Consider the following 26170-nt stretch of genomic DNA (forward strand, 5'->3'; position numbering starts at 1 on the left):
ATATGTATCATATGTGCAGATAACAGATTTCATATATGTATCATAAGTTCAGATATCTGATCGCATATATATATGTATCCTCTGTGCAGATTTCTGACCTCATATATGCATACTATGTGCAGATTTTTGACCTCTTATATGCATACTACCGTATTTTCCGGACTATAAGGCGCACTTAAAAGCCTTGGAAATCCAAAGTGCGCCTTATAGTCTGGTGCGCCCTATATGAGGGCAGCGGACCCTACTTACATAGGTCCCCGCTACCGGAGACAGCAGATCTCCAGCGGGAACTGCAGACCACGCGGCACGAACAACTTCCATTGTTCCACCTCCCCCTCACCTTCCCCGCTCACCTTCCCCGCGTTCCGCGTCTCTTCTCGGCGTCGCGTCCCGTCGGGTCTCCGCTCCACCCCCGGACCTCCGCCACTCCCCCGACCCTGCGCCTTATAGTCCGATGCGCCTTATATATGGAATTATTACATATATAAGGCGCATCGGACTGTTGCGCCTTAAATTCCGGTGCGCCTAATGGCCCGGAAAATACGGTATGTGCAGATTTTTGACCTCATATATGTATCCTATGTGCAGATTTCTGACCTCGTATATGCATACTATGTGCAGATTTCTGACCTCATATATGTATCCTATGTGCAGATTTCTGACCTCATATATGTATCCTATGTGCAGATTTCTCACCTCGTATATGTATCCTATGTGCAGATTTCTGACCTCATATATGTATCCTATAACATCTGTGCTCTAATAGCTGCAATTCTTTTCTATAATATTTGCCTTGAAGAGACAAGGCATAACCACATTATCTGGGCTCTTGCAGAATCTGCCTTCTTTATGCAAACAGTACAATAGGTAGGGGCCCTTTAAGCAATTTGAGAGCATAGGGTGGGTGGTGCAGGATTATATATAGTATAGTGTGTGCAGTGTGCCCAGAGCTCTATATATACAACACAGATCATATACAAGTTTATGTGGTTCACAGCTCTGCCTTTCCTCAGGGTGATACATAAACTTACACCTGACGTAACTCGGAATATTTGGGAAGAAACTGTATCCGTGTGGAATCTCTTGCTACAGCTCTGATCACTGCATCACATTAACACTCTGAGTTAACTCTTTTCATGCCAGAATGGCACAATGATGACAGTTTCTCTCCATAGAAAATCCCTGCACATGTCGCTGACATATTACCGTCTACTGAGTTCCTGCAATGCCTTGCTCTCAGATATCAGCAAACAGCAGAATTAGGAACGCAGCTCTGGATGTGATTGATGTATATGATATGATTCTATTGTGGATCAGTACGACATAAGTACTTTGAAACACACCTGACCATAAACATGTAGACTGTTGTCTGTTGGAAATGAATGGGACCTAATAAGAAGAAAAATAAATCTGTAGAAATGCAACATTCAAGTCAGGTGAACCAGGATAAGAAAGCCACATCTAAGGCCAAGAAGCATTTCCTATGAAGCTCCGCCGGTGTCTAGACATATCTGGCTGCCAACAGCACATCAACAATGTGTTTCAGATTTTTAATTCATTATAAATAATTTATTCCACTGCTTGACAGATTTATTTTCCCCGGCTGCAGTGATTACTATTTTGGCCAGCAGGTGTCACTAGAGCTCCCAGACTCTGGACAGTCATTAGTAATGAGGCCTGGCCCTGGGATAGAAAACCTGTTCTCAAACCAGTTCTACAGTTATGTCACCTCCAATATTTTGTTACTGGAAGAATTTTTATGCATTCTTAGGCCCCTTGTACACTTGCGTTTTTCACAAGCGTATTCTGCGTGTGCTTTTGACGCACAGAACTTGCATTGCATTTTTTTTCACGCACACCCACACGGTTTTTTATCGCATGTTTAAATATCAACATGCTCTACTATCTGAGCCACATGCAAGTGCAAAGCGTTTTTCACGCATCAATTGCCATAGAAAAAATAGATCTCAGTCCTGAGTAATTTTCACGCACGTTATCTGCATGTGAAAATCGCATTGAAATTGCATTGAAAACGCGCGTGAAAAACTGAGACACTGAACAAACTCTGACTGAAAACTGATTGAACTCTGATGCAAAATGGCAGTTTTTCGCTGACCAAACCCCGATCGCACCCTGATCAAACTCTGACGTGATCTGCAACACAAGTGTGGAAGGGGCCTTACAGAGCGCGGTCAGATATGCGGTCAGGTAAAGCTGACTATGGTCCCCTGTGCACTGGTCATTATAGTGGTTCTTACTAAAACATGTATGAATAAATCTGAAGAGTAAATATGGAAATTAAAAAGAGATTATAAATATATTTAACACAATCATGAAAACCTACTATCAAAATCAAGCATGATAAACCAGGGGCACTTACTCATAGACATAGACATGATTGCTGTGTTAATCTTCTTATATTTGTTACCCATTGCCTCCTTCTTCCTAAAATTAACTTTTATGATTATGCTAATGATCCATAAGGGTTATGGGGGGTGTTACCAGAGCCTATCCGTAGTGCAGCTTCACAGGCTGTTACACTGTTTCCCCCTATGCTTCATCAGCACTTCCCCCTCCCTTTGCCTGATGTAATCGAACTGCAGAAGATGACGTTTAAGCACATAGTGCAAAGGAGAAGTGCCCCACACTGTAACAGCCTGTGAAGCTACAGCACAGTGGGGCTCTGGTAACACTCTCCAGGGCCCTTTTGTCTCATTAGCGTATTTTTATTTTATAAGTCTATTTACGAATGAAGGGATAACCACAATCACGTTGCCTGGACTTATGAGTAAGTGTCCTGGTTTATCATGCTTGATTTTACTTGTACATTTCTTTCCAGTATTTTGCCACCTATCATTTTGTTGAGAAGCCGATAAGTTTACAGGGCAGATGGTCAACAAGTGATAAGCGATTGAAAAAATTGAAATAGACAGTTTTGTGGCACCTATATAGGGAGCCCAGGTATTTAAGGCGACAGAATGCTAAAAATGAATGATGTCTATGTACAGATTTACAGAGGCTCCTGCGGCGGCCATTGTTTTCTGAGCCTTCGTCTGGAAAGTGCTTCCTGGTGGAATGTGAGTCCACACCTTGATTAATTAGCAGATATGGCCGATGGCTATGACCCGCAGCAGAGCATTTGACAATGGAACTTGACAGGCGTTTGTCTGATGAAGATTTAGCAGGATTACAGGGACAATTGGAAGTGGAGTTTCTCAGTATTCACAGAGCTGTCACTGTCAGTATCAGCAGATCAGATATTAATGTGATAGGCTCCAGCACGTAATTACATCAGGCTGCGCGCTCTGCTATCCTCTATGGATTTTAAGCATTCATAGATCTGACATTCTGTAGTATCGCTGGAGAGACGTGCGCCCCAGCTATTTATAACCTCTGTCTCACAATAAGATGAGCACAGGAGAGGTATTTACTTTTTATAGAACTTTGAGGAATGAGAAGAGATTGGAAAAAGCACAACTCAACAGCAGCACAATGCATGCTAAGGCTAGTTGCCCACAAACCTCAAAAGTGTTTAGACAAGTGGGTGTGGTCAAATTTTAAAATTATTCGTAACAACTTAACATTCTGTCCACATTCAGCCCATGCCAATGCCCAAGATATGCTCAAATTTGCTTGGACTATCCTTGAAAATTGCATATTATTGGAAAGTGAGCTTTATCCAATGTGTGTGTCATCGGCATGTGAGGTTGACTGCCGGAGCTGCAACTAAGAGCAAATCCTATTCCTGTCCGTGTTTGTGGCTTGAGGAGACTGCTTATCCACATGGAAATCACAGCTGTGTGTATGAGCCCTTTTACCTGTGTGCCAATTGTTGAATCAATGGATAGAACATGACAAAAACAACATTTGTGTGCAAGGAGCTTTAAGAAGTGTCAAGTGTCTAACCTTTATTAAAATGTAATATATATATATATATATATATATATATATATATATATATATATATATACTGTACTGTATGTGTATATATGAGTTATATATGTATATTTGTGTATCTTCGCTCACATATATCAGCACTAGGATAAATTAGCAGCTCCAGCTGTCCCCCCACCAACAGCTGAACCTCTCTCTTTGGTTTCCAGCCTCTGGAGGGATAGTGTCTTGTATCTACATTAAGACTTGAGTTACCACGACTGCAGTTCAGACCCTTATTTAAGCAATTACTCAGCGGGCCTAAGACATTGCAGCCACCACAGCGCCTCCTGGAAGTATATTTCATGACTTTAAAACCCCAGAACATGCCCTGAATAACCGCTTGTGCCTTGTATAGTACAGCTATAGAGGAAACAGTAAGCAGGCTGGTAAGATTGGGGTCCAGGACACGTTGCGAACCCCAAGATCTTTTTTCATACAATATTGGTGTACCCTCCCTGTAAGCATAAATATATATTTTATAATACTTCTGTGATCTACTCATGATAAATAATATACCAACACACACACAGGTTACATCATCAACCCAAAGGGTTAGATAACATAATAAAAACGTGATTAAAACATTTCCACCTCCTGTCTCATTAGATGTTTTGGTTGTTGTTCTGTTCCCCCTTGCTTTATATTACAGCACTGCTCCATTAAAGGGGTATTTTGACATGTAAACATGGGGCTGAGCTGTAATACCAAGCAGAGCTGCTGTGCTATCTATGATACTGTACCTGGTAACCGATGAAGAGACCACAGCTCTCATCCAAAAACTACCTTCACTTGAAAAAAGGAAATCTCAGACATTGTCGGCTCCAGGTTTCACTAGGCCCCTGGACGACAGAGCTGCAGTGAACTCATGTGGCAACATTAAAAATTCAGAAACTAAAACAGTCACATGTTCCCTAAAATATTCCAAAGTTTATCATCCCAAACAGCCCCATCATGGTTATTTTATATACATGGTATTTTATATAAAGCCAACCTCACACCCTATGGATTCATTAGATACAGCCCCCCTCACCCCCATGGATTCCATATGTACACACTATAAGGCCCCCCCAGCAGCTCTGTACACCAATGTGGCAACACATGACCACAATCCAGTTTTTATCCACAATGAACATTTCTATAGAATGACAGCAAGCAGAGATCGAAAAAACTGTAAGGAATTGATACAGAAAGTATATTGGAAAATTGTATAACGTTTCATTACACAAACAATAGCAATTATTTGTTACAAGTGGACAAGCACTTTAACCAAACATATAAGCATTTCATCACAGTGAAGGAACCATTCAATTAATTTGCTTCAGGCAAATAATTTCATTCAGACACTTGCTGCTAAAGGGGTGAGTGGTATGATATGCTCTCCCTCCATGGTCTATATGTCTGTGGACATGTTACATACACTGAGCATGGACAGACCTGAATAATAATTGCTATATCTATGCTGTGTCAAGTGAGGACACTCATTTCTATATGTATCACTGTACGAAATAGATGGAGAGAGAGGATAGAGGTGGTCAGAAAGCAAAAAAATGTGGGCGGGATAGAGAGTGGGAGAGACTGGAATGGATTTGCAATAATCTTCCTTACAATAGGCCTGTGATGCTGTAGCTTGTATTGTGTGTTATATTCAGCCAATAGCCCTTTCTGTCTCTCAATGGAAAAGCAAAGCGGAGGTTCTGCAGTTAGCAAATTGCTCCTCTCTATATGAATTATTTGGCACAATGAAGCCAGCAGTCGTCTTTTATGAGATGTGGAAGAAAAAAAAAGTCTTTGGGTAATTTGAAAAGCGCCTTTCATGGAGCCAAGAGAGAGTCTGACAGCGAGTCTGGGATGGGCTCATCCCCCTGTATCACTGGAAGTATGCGGATATATTATCCCTCTGTGGAGTGAGATAGGGTCCCTGTACCTGGGATATATAATGTATACACATAAACACTGACTGTTCTCTGCTTTTTGACTTCAATAAGGCACATACTATTTATTTACAGGATGCCTTCAAGCAATGGTAATGCATCACATAGACTAAGATCGAATTCCCAGCAAATTATGATAATTGCTGCACTCCCATAATTAGTAATACATATCCTTTGGTGATGGTGCTGGGTAATGTTTATGAGTGTTACAATAGCAACTCACTAACAGAAACCCCAACTATACTTGGAAAGCAATAGAATGATTCAAGGGAAAAATTTGTCTAGGTCAACTTCCGCTGAGAATAGGGTAGGGTGCCTGTTTCCCCCAGTAATGACTGACCATGTCTTCAGTGCCAATTTAGTGGCAGGCTTGTATTATAATGTGCTGTAAGGATGATGTCTTCATAATGACACCTGCCTGAGCTCAGTATCATCCTCTCCGGGTTACACAGACATACATTTAAAATGTCTTTTATGGTCTGAGCCATTTCCCCACTGCAACCACCACTAGAGATACCCCTGCCTTAATTATTTGGTCTTTGAGCGCCATATTTGTTTGTCAAACACTTGAAGAAGTCATAATGGACGTCTGGAGTTCGAGGCCATATAAAAAACATTAAAAACTGCTCTATGAAAACTAAGACACTATTCTCCAGCAGCCGCTCAGCCCTTTTTCTAATTCTTTACAGATGTGATCAGCAAAATCATGTTATGTGGAATGGATTTACAGAAATGACATCTGCTTGAGAAGGGAAGAGAGTACCCTGACGGCAAGAGTGATAGGAACATGTAAGGAAAGAGAGCAAAGAAAGGAAGGAATAAGAAAAACAGGGAAGAAGGGAAAAGAAAATAAAGAAGAATAAAAGAAGGAAAGAAAAAGTGGTAAGATGACAGCCAAAAGGAGTGTAGGTGGGAAAAAAAAAGATAAAGAAAAATACATATGATGTGAGCGGAAAGATGAATGACATGAATATAAAGAAGAGCATGAAAGGTCAAATGTAAAGATAAAAAAGATAAATATAAAAAGTATTGAAGAAGCCTTGGAAGAAAAATATGAATATGACACGGGGAAAAAAAAGATAACAGCTATCAGTAGATATGAAAAAGTGGAAGAACTGCAAAAGAAGACTAAAAGAAAGAAGAATGAGATTAAGATAGAAAAAGAAAGATATTGGGGCTTTATAAGTAGAGGAGTTAAAAAACAACAACAAAAAACAGAAAGAAAAATGACAATGTAAGAAGCAGAGATGAAGGGATGCGCAGGAGGACAAATGTGCGGAGGAAAACAACAGGTGTTAGTCCCAGGACCAGAGACAGTTATACGCTGCACATAAAACTGCAACGTAATAATGGCCACACACCCGAGGGCTGACAGAGGACAGAAGAGGGCCGGGAGCTACATGGAACTCACAGGTCTTACCAGGTGTAATATCCCTGGAGATCATTCCCACTGCTTATGTGTCAACCATATTTTAGTCATTACTACTATGATATTCAAGGATTCTGCTGTCTTATATTGAGCAAAGCAAATGTTTTAACCAATAATTATCAATAAGACTTGGACCAATTGAATAGGCAATATTGGCATTTTCCAGAGCTGTGCTTCTATGAAGCCTTCACTCGATGTCATGTCCATCTATGTCCAAATAGTCACAACTGAATAGAAAAGGGTTAATGGAGGGCACATAAAGAGACATCATCACCTCTCACATTCACATCATGGCCAATAGTAGGCAGAGAGCAGCAATGAATTATTTATCTCTCCATTACAGCCGAGCGATGAGAGCTTACGATTGTTCTTCTTTAATTTCAGCATAAGTCAAATTATTCTCTTAATCTCCATCTGAAAGTTTGAGAGAACAGTTTGCCTGCCCCAAAGGAACAAGTAATTGGAGAGAGCAGATGTAGGCGAAAAGAGCGGGGCCTCAGAGCTGCAATCCACATCACAAACACGTTTACCGCAAATTACAGCCCTGTAATCTCACATTTACATGATAGATGACGTAAAGGGAGAGTAATGCACTACAATGGATCTATTCCTGTGGATGATCATAGCTGCCAACTGGACGTTCTCCAGAACTCAACCACACTGCAACATTGACATCTATGTGGAGCACCCTACAACATTTACTGAAAGTTTACCAAAGTGTGAACTTGTGACTGTCACTTTAGTTCTTAAATAAACCTACCATTTAAAAATGCCTATTCTGACCCACAAATACCTTTAGACAGGTCAGGATGAGCTGATGCAGGCAGATGGCTTGAATAGTGCCAGAAACAGCTATTTTTGTTGTAAAATGATTCTTATATTATGCTAATTAGCCTTTGGTGCTTCTGTGTCCCTCACACAGCGCGCACCACAATCTGCTCCCTTCACTGATTTTCACGTGCCCGAGAGCCAGTGACGCCACCGAACTCTTGGGCATACTAGCGCATATATTTAAAACATTGGTGTCAGGGGTTCAAGTGAAATAAAAGATTTCTGAACATTGGTGTCAGTGGAATGACCCCCCTTTTGTTGGTGGGAGTGGCAAGCATAGCTATATTTATGTAAACACCCACCCCCCCCCCCCCCCCACGGCCTCCTGTACGAAGCCTCGCGATATTACGAGGCTTCGTCGGTTGTTTACACAGCCGCCCTGCATAAAAGATGCGCTAGTTTGCCTGAGAGTCGGCTGTGCGAAATACCGCCAAAGCCTCGCAGTTTCGCAAGGCTTCGTACAGGAGACCTTGGGAGGTGAGTTTATATAAATATAGCTATACTTGCCGCTCCCACAAACTAAAGGGGTCCACTCCACTGACACCAATGTTAATAAATCTTTTATTTTACTTGAACCCCTGACACTAACGTTTTAAATATATGCACTAGTGTGCATGGCTCTCAGATGCGCGAAAATCAATGAAGGAAGCGGATTGCGGTGCACGCTGTGTGAGGGACACAGAAGCGCCGAAGGCTAATTAACATAATATAAGAATCACTTTTACAACGAAAAGAGCGGTGTCTGGCACTATTCAAGTCATCTTCCTGCATCAGCTCACCCTGACCTGTTTAAAGGTATTTGTGGGTCAGAATGGGCATTGTTAAATGGTAAGTTTCCTTTAAAAGGGCTGAGAGAATTTCAAGGACATTAGAAGCTTATGCTAACCTTATATCCTCCTTAAGGGTGAGGCCTTTAACTGTAGCCATGTAAGATGTTGATGGTACATTTACTATTACGGTTCCAAGCAGGGGCAAAGCTAATACTCATAGTGAGTTACTAAATTGCACTGGATTTTATAGGATTACTGTTAGCAGAGATCCTGGATTGAAAAGTCATATGTTAGCTGTCTACAGTTTGCTTTGCTACAAAAACAATAAAGCAAAGCAAAGTTCATCAAATTGTTAAACCATGAAATGATGTTAAGAGTAGAAACTTCCTGAGTAATCTGCTTTATAGACAAGGCCCCAAGCAGAAAAATAACAAATAAATGTATTCATCACGCCCTTCACTGAAATGTGCTGCGCCTGTGCTAGACATGAGGGATGAATGACACGGCCCGGACCTGCTGACAGTCTAATCATCTCTCATAGGAGAAGTCACATTGACACGGTCACAAGTCAAATTTGTTTTACCAGATTTTGGCAAGAAGCTTATAAACAGAACAAAATTGAAACATATTTTACATTCTTTTAAAAATGGTCCAAAGAAAATAGCAGAAATGCATCATACAGTTCTACTGCCAAACGGGTAGGGGCACAACTACAGGGGTAGCTGCCATAGTAGCTGCTATGGGGCTCACAGTGTTAGGGGGCCCCAGTATCTGGGGTATTGGGTGTGAATATGCTGTATGTATTTGTGATGTTTATGTGCTCTAAATGTACATGCATATGTAATGTGTATATGCTGTATGTCTGTGTATATGATGCATGGGTGTATATGGTAGTGTATGTATATATCTGGTGTGAATATACTCAATGTACATTTTTTAAGGGTAAGTGGGGCTCCATTCAGAAGTCCGCTATTTAGCCCTGCCTTTCTTAGTTACGCCACTGCATACAGGATACCATAAAAATAAGATCATTGGTTCAGTTTTTTAAACCCCAGATGCTTCCAATGTTGTTCAGTATGTCAGTATTCACTGTAGAACTGAAATGCTATTCATGAAGTAAGATAATATACATATACAGTACTCCTGCTCAGTAACAATGCTGCACCTGTGGCTGCAATATATGGGGCTCATGGAGATCTTAAGATTTGTCCGGGAAGGTTAGAAGCTGCTGAATTCTCAGACGGTGACGCGTTTCGTGTTAGAGACAATTCAGTGTTTATCAGATGAGTGCTGATGTGACAGTGACAGCCGGACACAGGGAGATGCTCTGTATCTGCAGGATTTAATGGGTGTTTTTCAGCAGACAAATGAGCGGGTGTTGATGGAAGCACAGTCAGTAAGTGGCATACTCCTCACCTATTCACACTGCATGAAGGTTACATTGTATCTGTGTTTGCATAATAATCTGCACCTTTACTGATACACACTTCTTTTTTCAGTATAGTAAAAGGGGCCATTTATTGGGACCTCATAACAATTTACAGTCCTGCTTTCATATTAATCTGGAATGGAGTCCCTTCTGTTATCTCAGAATTTTTTTGTATAGTATTTTATCCTAACAATTAACTTTTATAATGTCTTACTTAGTATTTTGATATATACAGTTTTGCTGTTTTCCTTTTAACTCTCAAGTTAAAAAAAACTGATTTACAGCTCCTTCAATATACTATGCAAGTATACCGTGCATGATAAGCTTTACTGTGCTAGGTTATGGAGATACACAAGATATTACTTACTATAAGCGCTATCATATGCCTTTCAGCAAAAAGATGCTGGGTTACAAGCAGCAGAATAGTAGAATAGTAAATTTAGCTTTGGGAAGGTGAATTGAGAGCACAACTATGGGTCTTATCAGAGTATAATAAAAGTTACTGTGCAGTTCCAGTACTATAATCGATACACTATAGTATAGATTTCACATTGGGGCACAGGAGCTTTAGGTCATGACTCTGAATTATATTAAAAACATATGAAAAACATCCCAAAACAGTGAGTCACTAGAGCGGTGGTTCTCAACCTGTGGGTCGGGACCCCAGCGGGGGTCGAACGACCAAAACCGGGGGTCACCTAAAGCCATCGGAGCCGCAATTTTACTGTGTTTTTACGGCGAGTTGCATGGTTTGGGGTCACTACAGCATGAGGAACTGTATTGCGGGGTCACAGCATTAGAAAGGTAATCTAAATACGTATCTAAATATAGATTTTATGCTAATGAATAATGAATAGTCAACAGGCAAAGTGTCACCTAAAACCTGCCTGTAAGACAATGGTGGGTATAGTCCCTGCACCAGTGTCAAACTAAACACTTTGAGATAACATCAAATCATCATCAGCCCACAAATAGCGTCTTAAGGATCTGCAAGTGAATGCGTGAGATGTCTGACAGGAAAATATGGAAAGTGGAGGAACCTCAAACCTTCCGTCACAAGTCAGGTAAGGCCCCCATCACTAGGACACAGTCATAGGCCACTGGGGTACTACATGTCCTGTACTTACTCCATCATGGGCAGATGTGGAATAAAAACCAACAATTCTGCAATTATTTTTTTTACAGTTACCACACGTATAACTAATGTGCCCATTGTATATTTCGGGTACATGACCTGAATGGTGATATAAAATATTTTTTGCCAAAGTCTTACAAAGGGAGCCAATTGTGCACGTTTTTACAGCTGTAGATCTAAAAATGGCGCACAAGCTACCAACATATTGGGAACCAGCAACCTAGCAACAGTGAGAATGTAAGAAAGCACCCGATTAACACATGTGACCTGTATGTCTATCATTAGGCGACAAACCAAGCACCACTAGAGATCTCCACGCAGAGTCGTGATGGAGGGAGAGCGCGGCAGTGCGTGACAAGAGAGATTTCTGGAAGGAGCTGAAGATTCAGGCCTAGTGACCAATTCATACAAACAAGCAATGTGCAGTTCATCTGCGACCCCTCCATCTCTCATGGCCTCCTGGGAGAAGTCTTGGCAGTGACTGCTCTGTATCTGTGCAGATCCTATGAGCTTCCTGCTCTTGAAGGAGATGACCCCAAATTGACGGAGATTAAGTCAAATCTGTGGATTAAATCACAAGTCCTGAAGGGTCACAGAGAGGAAAAAATAGACACAAATGACTTCAGCTTCTGTAACCGTTCTGCAGACAGTATCAGGGACAACCAGATTAATGTAGATTAAGATTAAGAATTGTGTAAAAGAGAGTTCGACAACTTTCTAATGGATTTAAGAATCCTTTCAATACGCCTTATCAGAAGAAAATGCTTCTTTCTCCAAATACTAAGCTCCCTCCCTGATAAAATGGGTTTTAGGCCTCATGCACATGACGGGTGTGCAGCCCTTTTTCAGCGCTCACCCTACCCTCATCCATAGGAAGCTGAGCAAACGCAAATCTGGGCAGGAATAGGAACTGCTCCATCCTTTGTGGTCACCTGGCTTGGTCATGGTGTGGTGAAACCTGGTGTGGTCACCGCACTGTGACCAGGTATAATCGACCTCTATTGGGGGCCATGTCATATAGATGGGGTCTTACCCTGACATCTCTATGTAAAGCTATGACATTACATAGAGAGAACTAAAATCACAAAAAAGTTTTCAGAGGGGAAAACCGCTAGAAAAGTTATAACTATGCAAGTTATATAATAGTGATATTTCTCATGTACACACTGGATTGCTGGTTTATGTGAAATTTAGCTTGAGAGATAACCTACATCAATGTACACACATGTATACACATAGCAGAAACTATAAATTTTGATATCATGGGGATCTGAAGTCAGAGAAAAGAAATCTCAGTATTTCATCCAGTTTATATGATGGATTTACCATTGAATAGCTCCAGATCTATAGTATGACATGCACAATCAAAGCTCCTTATCTGCATACTGACACCCAGATTTGTGTGATAATCTTCATGATAATTTCTATGCGTGAACATGTTCTCAGTTTTGTGCTAAGAGTCTTTATGATCGTTCTCCTTTCATTGTATTTGCACTGGAGATGGTGAAATGTTATTACAATAAGCAGCTGATATGACCTCCGACCCTTGAAGGCTAGAAGCCCACAGCGGATTCCTGGAGCTGAGAGCAGTTTATGAGCGTTTCCAGAGATGAGCGATAAAATCTGACAGCAGAACAAAGCGACGGAGCAGTCACCGCAATAAGGTCGTTTACCTGCCGCGACATTACCGGACATTGGGGAGTATATAACAGCGGCCAGCGGTAAATGGATATAAATACTGGACCGAGAGCTAAGGAAATGCTGACGTATTACAACAATCTTATCACAGGCCGAGAGATATGAGGCGTAACTAGCAAGCATCAAAGATGGAGGTTTATGGGAAGACTCTGCTGGAGAAGACCAGGCTGCAGCGAGAATGATCTGATAACTGCCAAGATCTGCAGAATCTCTTACAAGGCTTTCCATTCAAGTATTATACTTTGTGAAGAACAGAATAGGGACAGCGCGCTGCTGTGATACTGTGGCACTGTCTGCTGACCTACTGTATCTAATCATAGATAGCAATAAGGTCTGCTAAGCCAATAATACATGATACTGTCTTATAAACTGAAGTGTAAGACATGACTTTGGCTAAAGTATCTGAGGCAATGACCTCACAGCACAACATTCTCCATTTTAAACTAATGTATCTAAGCCAGTAATGTGTGATACCACCTCATTAGCCATAGATGCCTACTTTTCCACTGAAAGTTCCCTTCTTAGCTGCGCAGAATGTGACAAAGATGTCTGGCGCAGTCTATACGGTTACTGGGCAGCAGATAAAGGTGAGGGCTTATCGTGCTATTGGAATGCTTTTAGTTGGGCATTAAGGCTAGTGGGTTAAATTGCATAATGTAATGTTCCTATGGCCCCCACGCTGCCTGCGTCTAGGGCACAGTGATTTAAGTACAGATATGAGGCTGCTATTGACAAGCCTTTAAGCAGAGAATGGAAAGCTTTGTTTTTTCTAGTCCCCAACGTGTTCTGCAGCTCCAAGCTTTAAAAAGAAAAAAGCTAAATCCAGCATCGCAGATATTATAGCGGCATAGAATTAGCATTTACAACTCTAAATGGATGTTCTGCCTTGTTGTTAGAGATATGGCCTCACCTCAGCAGTCACAAGGAGAGTCCAGGCTCCAGGATTTACTATCATCTGTACAGACTGGAGGCAAAAATGGTGAGCAAGAAATGCAGGATATGCAGCAAAGAGCCTCTGACAATATATATCACATGGGGATGGCTGCAGAGCAGGAAAAAAACAAAAATGCCCCCATACTGCCATTTTTGTGTTTTTCTTTTTACTGAAGAGTGTAAGCCCCAGCGATAGAATTCCATCAGTTTATGCAATTCTTCATTTTTGCAAATAACCTTAATTAAAAGTTTCCTACCGTTTAGAGTCTGCAGTTCCTATGTGTCTCCATGGTTACAGGCTCCAAAAATGCATTTATGTACTTTTTCTCTTCTACTTACTGCAGGTTACTAAAGAAGTACAGAACAGATGGATTTGTTGGAACCATTTTGGCCTGCAAATCGCACAGTTCAATCCAGAATACCACATATGTCCTGCTTTTCTGTGTCTGCACTGAGCCAATAAGGAGGAAGAAAAAGGTCACATGACACCTCTCTGATGTCAGGACTCCTATTAAACAGGGGGATGCAATGAGGAAACACCAAGTCAGGGGGTGGAGTTACCTTATTTTGGCACCAGGCTGAGACTATAAGGAAATATTCTGGAAATTGCCATCAGAAATTTTCAGGAACGAGCCCCAGTATTGGTACAAACTTGATGTAATGAAATCAAAATAGAAGGTGTCAATATAAACAATGCAATGAAGCGCACTCCCCTCTGAGTAACTGCCAAATCACTGACCCCCATTCCTAGGCTTGCAATGATGACTTTGAAGGTCCCAATGTAATGTGCAGTGCATCAAAGTATTAATGATGGCTGTGGGGGAGGACAGAACAAATCCACAGTAGAAGCTGATGATATTTAGTGTAGGAGGAATAAAATGGAAAAGGATCAGAGGAAAATATAAAAGTGTAACATAAGTGAGAAAAAACAGAAGGGGAGAGCTGGGGGAGTTGGGATTGTAGAGGGGTCACCAGACAATGGGACAAACTTCATGAGTTTAAGACAAGATCCATGTATCAAAGGAAACCTACCACTTGAAGTGGTAGGTGTAAGAAGGCAATACCGAGCATCAGCTCAGGGTGAGCTGGTGCCGGAGCTTATTTTTGTTAGTGTTTTAAACCGCTGTATCGCGGTCACCCTGAGCTGGTGCTCGATATTGCCTTCTTACACCTATCACTTCAAGTGGTAGGTTTCCTTTAACCAGACTGAACTGAATTGATGTTGTTTACAGATAAAATATTTGTTACTTATTATATATGTTATATCTGAAAAAATAAAAAAAAATCTATTGCTTACTGACTGCAAATAACTACCAATCACAGAAATCGTGTTTCTGCTCTTTATATCATGTTACTACAACTTAGATTATGTCACTAGTGTTGATATAATGTTTGTGTAATGTTAATATTGTTTATTTAATGTTTATACAATGTTGCTATTGTTGATATAATGTTACTATTGTTTGAATAACATTATTTATTGTTCCTCCTGTCTAGAAACCTGAGCTGATAAATATTGGGGCAGAGACAGTGCCGTCATAACTCTGCCAGATTACCAGTTTCTGGTGCATCGTTAGATTGTCAAGTGCAACTTTTTACCATTTTGTTGATTTTGATTTCTACAAGAAATCCACCTATAAGCCTCCCCTTCTTGGGAAAAGATAAATCTGTCCCCTTTGTATCAGGTATGACCAGGAAGTCCCAGAATCTATTTTAGCTGGACAGGTGCACCAGCACATGTGTATAACAGTTTCCCAGCTCTCCCCCAATGGCATATATCAGAAAAGAAAAGGATCAGGCTGTTATATTCCAACATCTTTCCCCCCATGGCGAGACCACTACATATTAACCACCCATTTAGTTGTGACCTTCTTAGCTGTCTAGATATTTAGACTAAGTGCTTTGTGATGTTCTTTGAATCATATTCTAATTGGTTACAGTTTAATATTGTTTTAAAGGTAACCTTTAACGCTACCTCCAATCACCACTGGGGAGAGCTCTATGTCCCAGGATCAACATCTGAAAAGAGTTTGTATGTTCTCTCCGTGTATACGTGGATTTCCTCCTGGTCCTCCAGTTTCCTCCCACACTCCAAAACATACTGGTAGATTGATTAGACTGTGAGCCCCACTGGGGACAGGGACCTATTTGGCAAACTCTGTGTAGTGTTGCGTAATCTGTGTGCTATATAAATAAAGGAATTATTATTGTTATTATGCATACAGATTTATACAATTTTGTTATTGAACTTAATACGAACTGCCCCTGATGTTGGTGCAATGATAAAAAGATTTACTGCCATTATGTTACCTAATGGCAGTAAAATGGTAATAAGACGATTTGGAGCCTGTAACTCAAAATAATAAGTTCTATTCTCTGTATGTTAGGGACAGTGTATGTTAGAGACTCCCAGAACGTCACAGATTCTTATGTGACATTCAGAAGTCAAACTGGCACATTCTTAAAAAAATAAAATATACCACAAATACACAGAATTACATCTCTTCTGTATTAAACTTCCATGTTGGAATCACTAATTTCATGTGCAGTGCAGACCAGATAGCATTAGCTGTTTTATGTCAGCCTGTACCTACCTCCTATTTATAAGATTGGCAGTGGTGCTGGTGGTTTGATTGGCTTGTTCTTCTTATAATACCTTGGCTGACATTGTGTAGAGTTAGAGAGATTGTATCAACAAGGAAGAAACATTGTGAGGGCAGCAGAGATAGGATAAAGAAATGAGATTGTATAGGAGAGAAATTGTGTTGAAGAAGAAAAGATATTATATGGGGTGAAGCAATGAAATTGTTGGGGCAGAGAGATTTATGGGGGTTGACAGATTATATATGCAAGGTAGAAAGATGTTATAAGGGCCAAAACATTGGATGGGGCAGAGAAATTGTGTAGGAGCAGAAGGGAGGGAGGGATATTTACTACTTGGGGGACAGAAATAATGTGGAATCGTCGTGAGCCGCTCTCACTATATTACTGTTCTTTTCCTTCTTTCTCTGCATTTCATCCCTCTCTTCCCTCCGGCATATCTGCAGGGAGTCTCTTTGTTTAGTCTGCATTAACGGTTTGTTCTGCTTACTGCAGCGGCAGAGGATAAATTATTGGTAAATAATTCAGAAGCCTGAAGGAACGCACTAAATCGACAATATTATCCTTGTCTTTCCATGTGCACCTAGAGATGACACCAGAAATCTGCAGCTCATTACACATCACAGAGAACACCAACAAGATAATACAGGGAAGCCGCTTTAGTGTCACCAGCTCACAGCTGCTTATAGAGCCCCTCGGGTGCTTACACATATGGTACGTCTGTCCCTGACCAGCCCCACATACACACATGGAATTCCATGAAAAGTTATATTCTTGGGGTCAGTATATAGAATGCATGGTAAAACTATAAAAGGGGTCTATTACTGTATAAAGAATATTAAGGATGGTTTCCAAGTAACTTCCACAATAATACAGGAGACATTTCTTAGTTTATCCTCCACAATGTGCCAAGTATCAGAAAAGACAATTAATGTGAAATAAGTTCAGAATTTATAAATCCATTTACAATAAAAAAAAAAACTACCTTGATTTGGCAGCAGCAGGGCCTGATCATTGCTGATTTGTAGAAAATTTTACAGATTTGAAAAAGTATAAAGAACACACAGGTCTGCAGTCTGCATGATTCTGGAAAAAGGGATAATTGTCAATGAGACCAAAAGGGGGTGTAAAAGGGGGTGCAAGATGGCACAATGATAATCAGATTATTGGTGAGTGTTCTGTAATAACAGGGAGACTTGGGCTTGTGACTCACAAAGGCTCTCCATGTTCAAAATAATAGACAAATGAGTAACAATAGCTGGATTCCTAGCAAAATTCATTGTCAGCTTTCTGCGGCCATCCATGGCTATTATGTACATATTATGTACGTATTATGTTTTTACATTATTAGGGACAATCTAGGGACAAGTGATACATTTTCATTACAGAGTTATCCCATCTTCCATCACTGTGCCATATTAATATTATACTTGTCTTATGACTATAACACCGGATCAGAAGGCTACATGGCGAAAAAGGGAATCATGTGATCTATGCCTGGGATTGTGCAGGTAAATTTACCGTACAGTCCTAATGTTGCTTTGTTGGCAGAAGCTGATGCATTGTTCTTATACTTGGTAAATTATTTCTTTGTATCTTATACTGTATTTTAATCTAGTCATCTTTCTAACCTTGAGACAGTGAATGGTACATACGTAAATGTAGTGAATACTAATATATATATATATATATATATATATAGCGCTGTATGATGGCAAGAAGCACCGTGGCCTTCATCACAACAATTCACAGATTCAAACCTGTTATGCCTGTCTTTTCAGTTCAACGGAAGCCTAAAGAATTTGTGACACGCCATTCATGTTTTACGAAACATTTATTAGATTTCTTTTTTTTTTTTATTAAAATTTATCAAAGTTCTTTTTTTATTTCAAAGACACACAATAAATTTAGAGTGACAATGAGGACACGATCAGCTGAAGAGTTAAAAAATGTATTAATAATTATTATGACTATAATATTATTTTTATGTACAGATGACAACTCTTATACCTCATAAAAATGTATAAATATTATCAGATAAGCTATTAGACCCTTGAAAAATTGTAGAGAAAGTAAGTACACATCTCTCTCACATCCATTTCTCTCGCTCCCTTGTAACTTGCATATCCATATATTTTATAGAAAGCCCTTTGATTATTATTAAAACAGTGTAATTCTTCCTTTCACCAGTAGTGGGGCTGCAGACAAGTGCAACCTCTGTTGTGAGGTTTCCTAAAGGTGACCATATGGAGGGCCCACAACAACACACATCAGACATCAAGGGGCTTAAAAAAGTCATTAATGCTTCTCCAACAGTTTTCTTGTGTAGAATCCACATGAATCTTCCCCTCCCTATCAGTTTCTGGCTTCTCCAAACCGTACGCCTCTATGGGTGTCGGGGCAGAGAGAGAGGCGGTGGAGTGCAGGCAGGGGCGTTTACTATAGTAGAAAACTCCACCAGTTCCAATCTGGTCTAAAGGTCGGAACTAGTGGAGTTTGCCCCAAAGCCTCTTAGTAAATATGGCTGCAGGACCTCCGGTGGGGAAAATTTTAAGACAACATGGAGTCCCCCTGATCTCTGGGTCCCAAGCAATTGCATTATGGGTACATTTGACGCTGGATCATCTCTGCCCATTAGGAAAATGTGTACTAAAGGTTTATTATTTATGTATAGAGAAGGTATAAACTCCCCTTCTCATGACACTGACAATAACTATAGACAATCCCTATATACAATCTCCCGCACAGTACACAGATCCTCATGGATGTAGTAGTCTTCTCAGATGAGCCATCCTGAACATGTTTTATATATATTGCTATTAATAATTGACGGTGTGTATGTAAAGAGAGCAAGACCTGACTGTTTATATAATGGATATAATGTAGATGGGATGATTGATCATAGAGACATCAGATTCATTCATGAGTCCTCATAGATTATTTATGGGCGGTTGGGCCCAGAGTCATCGCTGTGTATCTCTGGTGGACATAATATCTAATGCTACATTTACAGGAGGTTATGAGGCCACAAATGATTGTTTATGTCAACGCAGTGACACGTCACAGAGCTGAAACCAACCGAGCACGAGAATTATGACTTTAATAAAGTGGTAGAGTCACCTGCATACACAGCGGAGGGACGTTTATGGGATAAAATAATATCTAGCAGAATATAGCCTGGCAATACACATCACCGGGGTACAAGCCACTGGCTGACATTACTGAGGCATGAGGTGTAAGACCAAAATAGATATCATTGTTAAATGACTGTATAAGTTCTAGTAGTAACCAGCAATATTATCAGTTATAGTGATTTGTGTCTGGAATAGATATAAGAAAAGACTTTAGAAATAATTGAGTAATAGGTCGAAGAAAAAGATCTATAAGCTGCAGATATTTAGAGGAAAAGATAACTTGAATTTTATAAATTCCGGTAACAAAAAGACTTACTGCAATTTAGTGGGAAGTACAAGGTCACAAAACAAGCAAAGTAAATCACCCCCATCATTGCGCCAAAGAGTCAACGCCTGTGGATGAGTCTCAGCAATATTACATTATATTATTATATGAAGATTTTATCGCAGTCCCGTATAATCTTAAATTACATTTATATTACATATGAGATTACAAAGTATTATTTCACATATTACATAATAAAGGCCCATACAATACTTATAAGTGGACCGCTTGCTCCCCAAAAGCTCACTTGTGAGCAATGAAATTCATTCTCTCTGATACATAATCCAATAGATAGGTGCTCATAACATAAGTGTATAGCCCTATGTCTGATCAGTCCCCTCACTTCCCTAGCGCTCTCCTGTATTTCACCCTTGGATGGCCATATCTTGTACACAGTGCAGGCCTCGCATCTCCTCAATGAGACACGTTACAGTAATCCCATGTAGCAGAAACCTTTTAATAACAACAGTAATAAAGTCTCTGTCTATCCTGATTATAAGAAAGATTCTGCCTGTTCCTTCTTACCAGAGATCCCTCTAGGATATAGTGTCTGCAGAGGGATAGAGACACTACATAGGGATATAGACAGTATATACTGTCTATAAAGGGAAAGCATGTCTACAGAGAGCTATAGCTACTTTATAAGAATATAGGCTGTCTACAGAGAGATATAGCTACTATATAAGAATATAGACTGTCTACAGAGTCTACAGAAGGATATAGCTACTACACAATGATATAGACTGTCTACAGAGGGATGTACCCACTACATAGTAATATAGCTACTGCAAATCTATATAGTATCCATAGAGAGAAATAGAGTCTACAGAGGGATATAGCTAATACATAAAGATATAGACTGTCTACAGAGGGTTAACGTGTATGCAGAGGGATAGAGTCACTACATAGTGATATAGCTACTACACATGTATATACTGTCTATAGAGTAAATAATGTCTACAGAGGGGTATAGCTACTACACAATGATATAGACTGTCTACAGAGGGATGTAGCCACTACATAGTGATATAGCTACTACAAAGCTATATAGTGTCCATAGAGGGAAATAATGTCTACAGATGGATATGGCTACTACATAAAGATATAGACTGTCTACAGAGGGTTATAGTATCTGCGGAGAGATACAGGGAGATATAGCCAATACATATGGATATAGTATCTACAGAGGGATATAATGTCTGCATAGGGATATAGGCAAAACTGAGGTTTACTTCATATGTATATCATATCTAGACGGCATATAGTCTACAGAGGGATATAGTGTATACATAAAGGTATACCAACAACATAGGGGTACAGAGTCTTCAGAAGGATATAGTCTCTACATAGGGATAAAGAGCTACTACCCAGTGTATAATGTATACATAAGGATATAGCTACTACATTGGTAATTAGAATGTATAAAGGGGTAAAGCTATAAAGCTTCTACAAAGATATATAGGGGGTTATTTATCATTGGTTTTCCTGTGTTTTTGCCATAAAAAGTCTAAAAAAAAGCTTTAACATGACTATTTCTGTCATCTGGCGTCATTGAACTACTGTGCAGAGCCAGACTCATGACTTGGGACATTTTCAAAAATGTCCATAAAATGTCTCATAGTTCTCCAGTCCCCAGCTGGTCTATGTGCTGGGACTTTTTATGCATTTTGAGACTTTTTGAAAAAAAAAATCCCAGACAGAAAATAAAACATTTAATAAAAACATTTATTAAAGGGCCAAACCACTTTAATGAATCTGATGGGCAGTGCATAGCACTGTCCCAAGGAGCTAGTCTAATGATACCTAACCTCCATAGCTTCTACAGAGGAATATGGTGGCTACAGATATAGCTATTAAAGGGAGATAGAGATGTGAGTCTACAGACACAATTGTTTTAAAGTTATCCATACATCTTATTTTTATTTCTTATGGATAAAATAATTATTTAGAAAATTGAGGCAAGAATGATTCTAGTAATAATAGTATAATACATCAACTACAACTACTAACAACACCAATAACCATAATCTGTCATTCCCTTAATTAATGATATAATTGACTTGTAGTAGAGAAGTAGAAACAAGGTTTTTCATGGAGTAAAGGGAACTGTATCACTTGAACCAGATGTGGCATCAAGCCCCTTCTCAGTATAAATAATTCCTGTCATATATAGTTTACTGTCTATAGTAAATCAATAGTAACTTATCAAGCAGATGAGAAAGCATGCATGGTAATGAGGGATAAGGATTATAATAATAATGATTCATAATATTAATAGTTGTTGTTGTTATTCCATATGAAATGTGTCTCCTCCATAATTGCGACTCTCCTCTGTCTCCAGAAATCCCATAAACCTCCACATTTTCCTGCAGCTAAACAATATTGCAAGTTCTAAAATCTTACAATTTGTAAAATAAATTTGGTGTTTTCTCCCATCCTACCCTGACAAAGCCGTCACATTCCAATGAACTGGACGTGTAAAGTTACAGCCGGTGCCTGCTATTATATTCTCCATTTATAATGTGCAATTTGTCCAGGTTTATGGAGGAAATAAATCCTAGTTCCCCCTGTGCTGGAGGAGAGGAGTTGGCTGTGCAGAAATCCTGGCTTTATGGCTCCACACAAACAATGGCTGCACAGTTCTTACAGATAGAGGTCAGTAATGAACTGAATGTGAATCAACTCTGCACAAACTGCTCAGTCAGGGCAGTACTGGGGGAACTGGGAGTGTGCTGGAATGTAAGCGGGTCTGGGGTCACCCAGTCATGTAATATATATTCCATCGGGTGGGGAGGGAGAGACCATAGGATCGCAGGATCCCTCCGCAATCTCATACATCTGCCTTGTGAATGGCTTCCCCCCTCAACTATTCCTTATAACCCAAAATCTCAGTTACCCAAATCACCAGGCACACATTGTCCCAGTAACTAAGCTCCGAATCCTATGACATGATGCTGCCAGACATTTGCTAGATCTCTGCATGATGGCAAAATCTTTGGGAAAATGGGGAATAAGTGGACGATTTCCTAATCACATTCTATCCCGTTCCGACTACAGTCGCCGATATTAGTGGAATCCTATGTATAATAGGAGCTGTGATGAATAAGTACGATTCACTGAAGGTGCGAGGAGGCCATAGGCATACCTCATACCTAAAGCATTTACAGGACAATGTATATATGTTATGTTTTCCTCTTACTAAGCCGTGCTCATCTACTCATGCCTCAGGATATATTGACTGTATATCCCAATGTGTTGCAGGGTCTACTGATATGTTGTACATCTACCTGTCTAGTAAATGCGATCTGTTACCCCTCCTTGTACCCTCACCTGTGTGCACAGGGATTAGGTCCAGGATCCCAGGCTTATTCTGGATAATATGGATTAAAGGTTTGCTTGGAGATGGAGGCTGCTCCTGCCCTGTGCCTCATAACCCGTAATAGCCTCATCTAGTCAATTTGTACCACTTAACCATAATGGAAGAATTGCCTTCAACCCCATCAGTTAATGAGCCTGCTGTCACCGCATATAAAGACCCATATGCTGCTGCATTCTGGAAATGCTTTGGCTGTGACTATGTTGTGCCCAAAAACTGCCACACTTCGGAGAGAGAATCCGGAGACCTGGCAATACAAATTCCTACATGTATCACTGGGCACCTTGGCGCACTGTAAGCAGTACCCAGGCATATCTATCATGCCAGACCCAGACAGGGAGCAGGGTGGCATCATTGCAGTAATGTGGGCACGTTACAATAAACACCTCTATTTGTAATGCGATGATAAATTCACCATGTTATATGGGTTCTGGCTCATCCCATAAACCTAATGTATGTCACCACTGCATGACACAGACAGGAAGAAGCAGGAGGGAGAGGGTTAATAGGGAGCTGGGGAGCGATCATATATTCTCCATACAATTGTGTCTGATTCTGGCTCCTATTTGGGATACATGATAGATTCCTACATGAGAGTTATCCCAATATCGGGTACGTATAGTCCATCGTATAGATACAAGTAAAGGCTCAGTCTCTTTTTATAGGGTGCACAGAGGGTCAGGGGTATACAGTTCCCACAGACTTGTAGAGGTGACACCTTCATAACAGTGTCCCTTCACAACATTCTGTGATGAAAATCAATATTCCCAGAGATGGAGGATTAAGTCTGTAAACAAGTCCAGGAATCAGGCATAAAATTCCTACTTTATACCAATTCTTTTATTCCAGTCCATAAAACCATAACCATTTACATGCCCCCAAATAACTCATCCCCTATAGATCCTTCCCTATTGATATATTAGAAATCACTTCCCTATATAACGCATCCCCTATAGGTCCTTCCCTACTGATATGATATTAGAAATCACTTCCCTTCATAATTGATCTCCAATAGATCCTTCTCTACAGATATATTATATATCACTTCTCTCCAGAACTCTTCCCCTATAGTTCCTTCCCTACAGATATGATATTATATAACACTTCCCTTCATAGCTCATCCCCTATAGATCCTTCTGAATCTGTATGTCACTTCTCTAAATAACTCATCCGCTTCAGATCTATCAGGAAAATCCTGATCCTATGAAAAGTCTTTTCCAGATCCAAGGCATATAAATGGGTTTATGTGTCCTTTGGGATGTAATCTCCTATGGACAATTAGTCTAAGATTGGATCTAACATAAATATTTACCCTCCATGCTCTCATATTGATCTCTATTTTCTGTGGATCCTTCAGCTGAGGGAATATCTGATACTAGGTAGATATTTCCCAAATTCTTAGCTGTACTGTGTTTCCGAAATGTGTCATCCATTATTGCATTTCCATTGATCGGATTAGCTATACCCCAGTCACTGCTAGAAGATATTTGTGTCGGCACCTCTAAACCCAGGAACACAATACGCTCAGTATAGGTCATTGTACCGATGGTCACTATGTATATTTAAGGCTCACAAGTTGCTTTAAATCATCTATAGCTCACGTTAGTCAGTGATGGTCGCTGCCCTCAAAGGCGGATATCTACCGATCATAACACTGAGGACACCTATACAATCCTGGTACCTATAGATCATCAATGCCTATATATCCGGATACCTATAGGTACTATTACGTATAGATCTAGATACATACATATATATATATATATATATATATATATATATATTCTGATACCTATAGTTCCTAATACCTATAGATTCTGATACCTATTGATTTAAATTCTTATAGATACTGATAGCTATTTATCGTCATACCTATAGATAATACCTATAGATACTGATACTTATAGCCAGAGACACCTATACTGGTACCTGATACTTATAAATCCTGAGATCTATAGGGCTTGATATCTTGAAAGTAACACCGCCAGCTTCTTTTAACTATAGCAAGTGACTTCTGGATAGAGAATGTCCCTCTTGGTGCCCTTCTTACCTGGCAGGGTGTCGTTCTCCTCTTTTACTTCTCCTCATGATCTACTTAGGGTCCTCTCTCTGTGCATCCAAAATAATCAAGAAATCCAATCAAACTTTAAGGAGAGGGTCCGGTTCGTGCAGCTCAGGGGCTCAATCCAATAGAAGGGGTGTCAGAGCCGGGCCAGCAGCGGGGAGTTAGTGCCCGGTCCCCGGCAGCCTCCTGCAGCTCCTCCCGGGGGGTCTCCAGCGCTATCCGAACCCCCTCAGGAGAGTACAGCATCTTCTAGCCCGGTGCGGGAATGGCACATCCCGGGGCCACGGTTCCTAAGAGGGGTCTCCACAGTAATCCCAAAGGAAAATCTTTCTGCTCCCCGATCTCCTGTGCGCCCAGATGTGGACTCCGCGGACCTGTCAGAGTGCAGCCTAGAGGAGAGCCCGGTGCAGACTGGAGGAGAGCTCCGTGCAGCCGGGATGTGAGCTCCGTGTAGCCTAGAGGAGAGCCCCGTGCAGACTGGAGGAGAGCTCCGTGCAGCCGGGATGTGAGCTCCGTGTAGCCTAGAGGAGAGCCCCGTGCAGACTGGAGGAGAGCTCCGTGCAGCCGGGAGGTGAGC

The 26170-nt window shown here is 40.5% G+C and overlaps 1 protein-coding gene across 1 annotated transcript in view; it reads right to left on the reverse strand.

Annotated features, from left to right (window-relative positions):
• The window catches only part of FLRT2 (fibronectin leucine rich transmembrane protein 2), a 39104-nt gene extending 13316 nt beyond the window's left edge, over positions 1 to 25788 (reverse strand). Inside the window, exon 1 of the mRNA XM_072116728.1 lies at positions 25579 to 25788. The gene's annotated coding sequence lies outside the window, so the exon portion shown is untranslated. The remainder of the gene's footprint in view (positions 1 to 25578) is intronic.
• Between the last annotated feature and the right edge of the window lie 382 nt (positions 25789 to 26170).

The sequence above is a fragment of the Engystomops pustulosus genome, chromosome 7 (assembly GCF_040894005.1).
Source record: "Engystomops pustulosus chromosome 7, aEngPut4.maternal, whole genome shotgun sequence".
Classification (NCBI taxonomy): domain Eukaryota; kingdom Metazoa; phylum Chordata; class Amphibia; order Anura; family Leptodactylidae; genus Engystomops; species Engystomops pustulosus.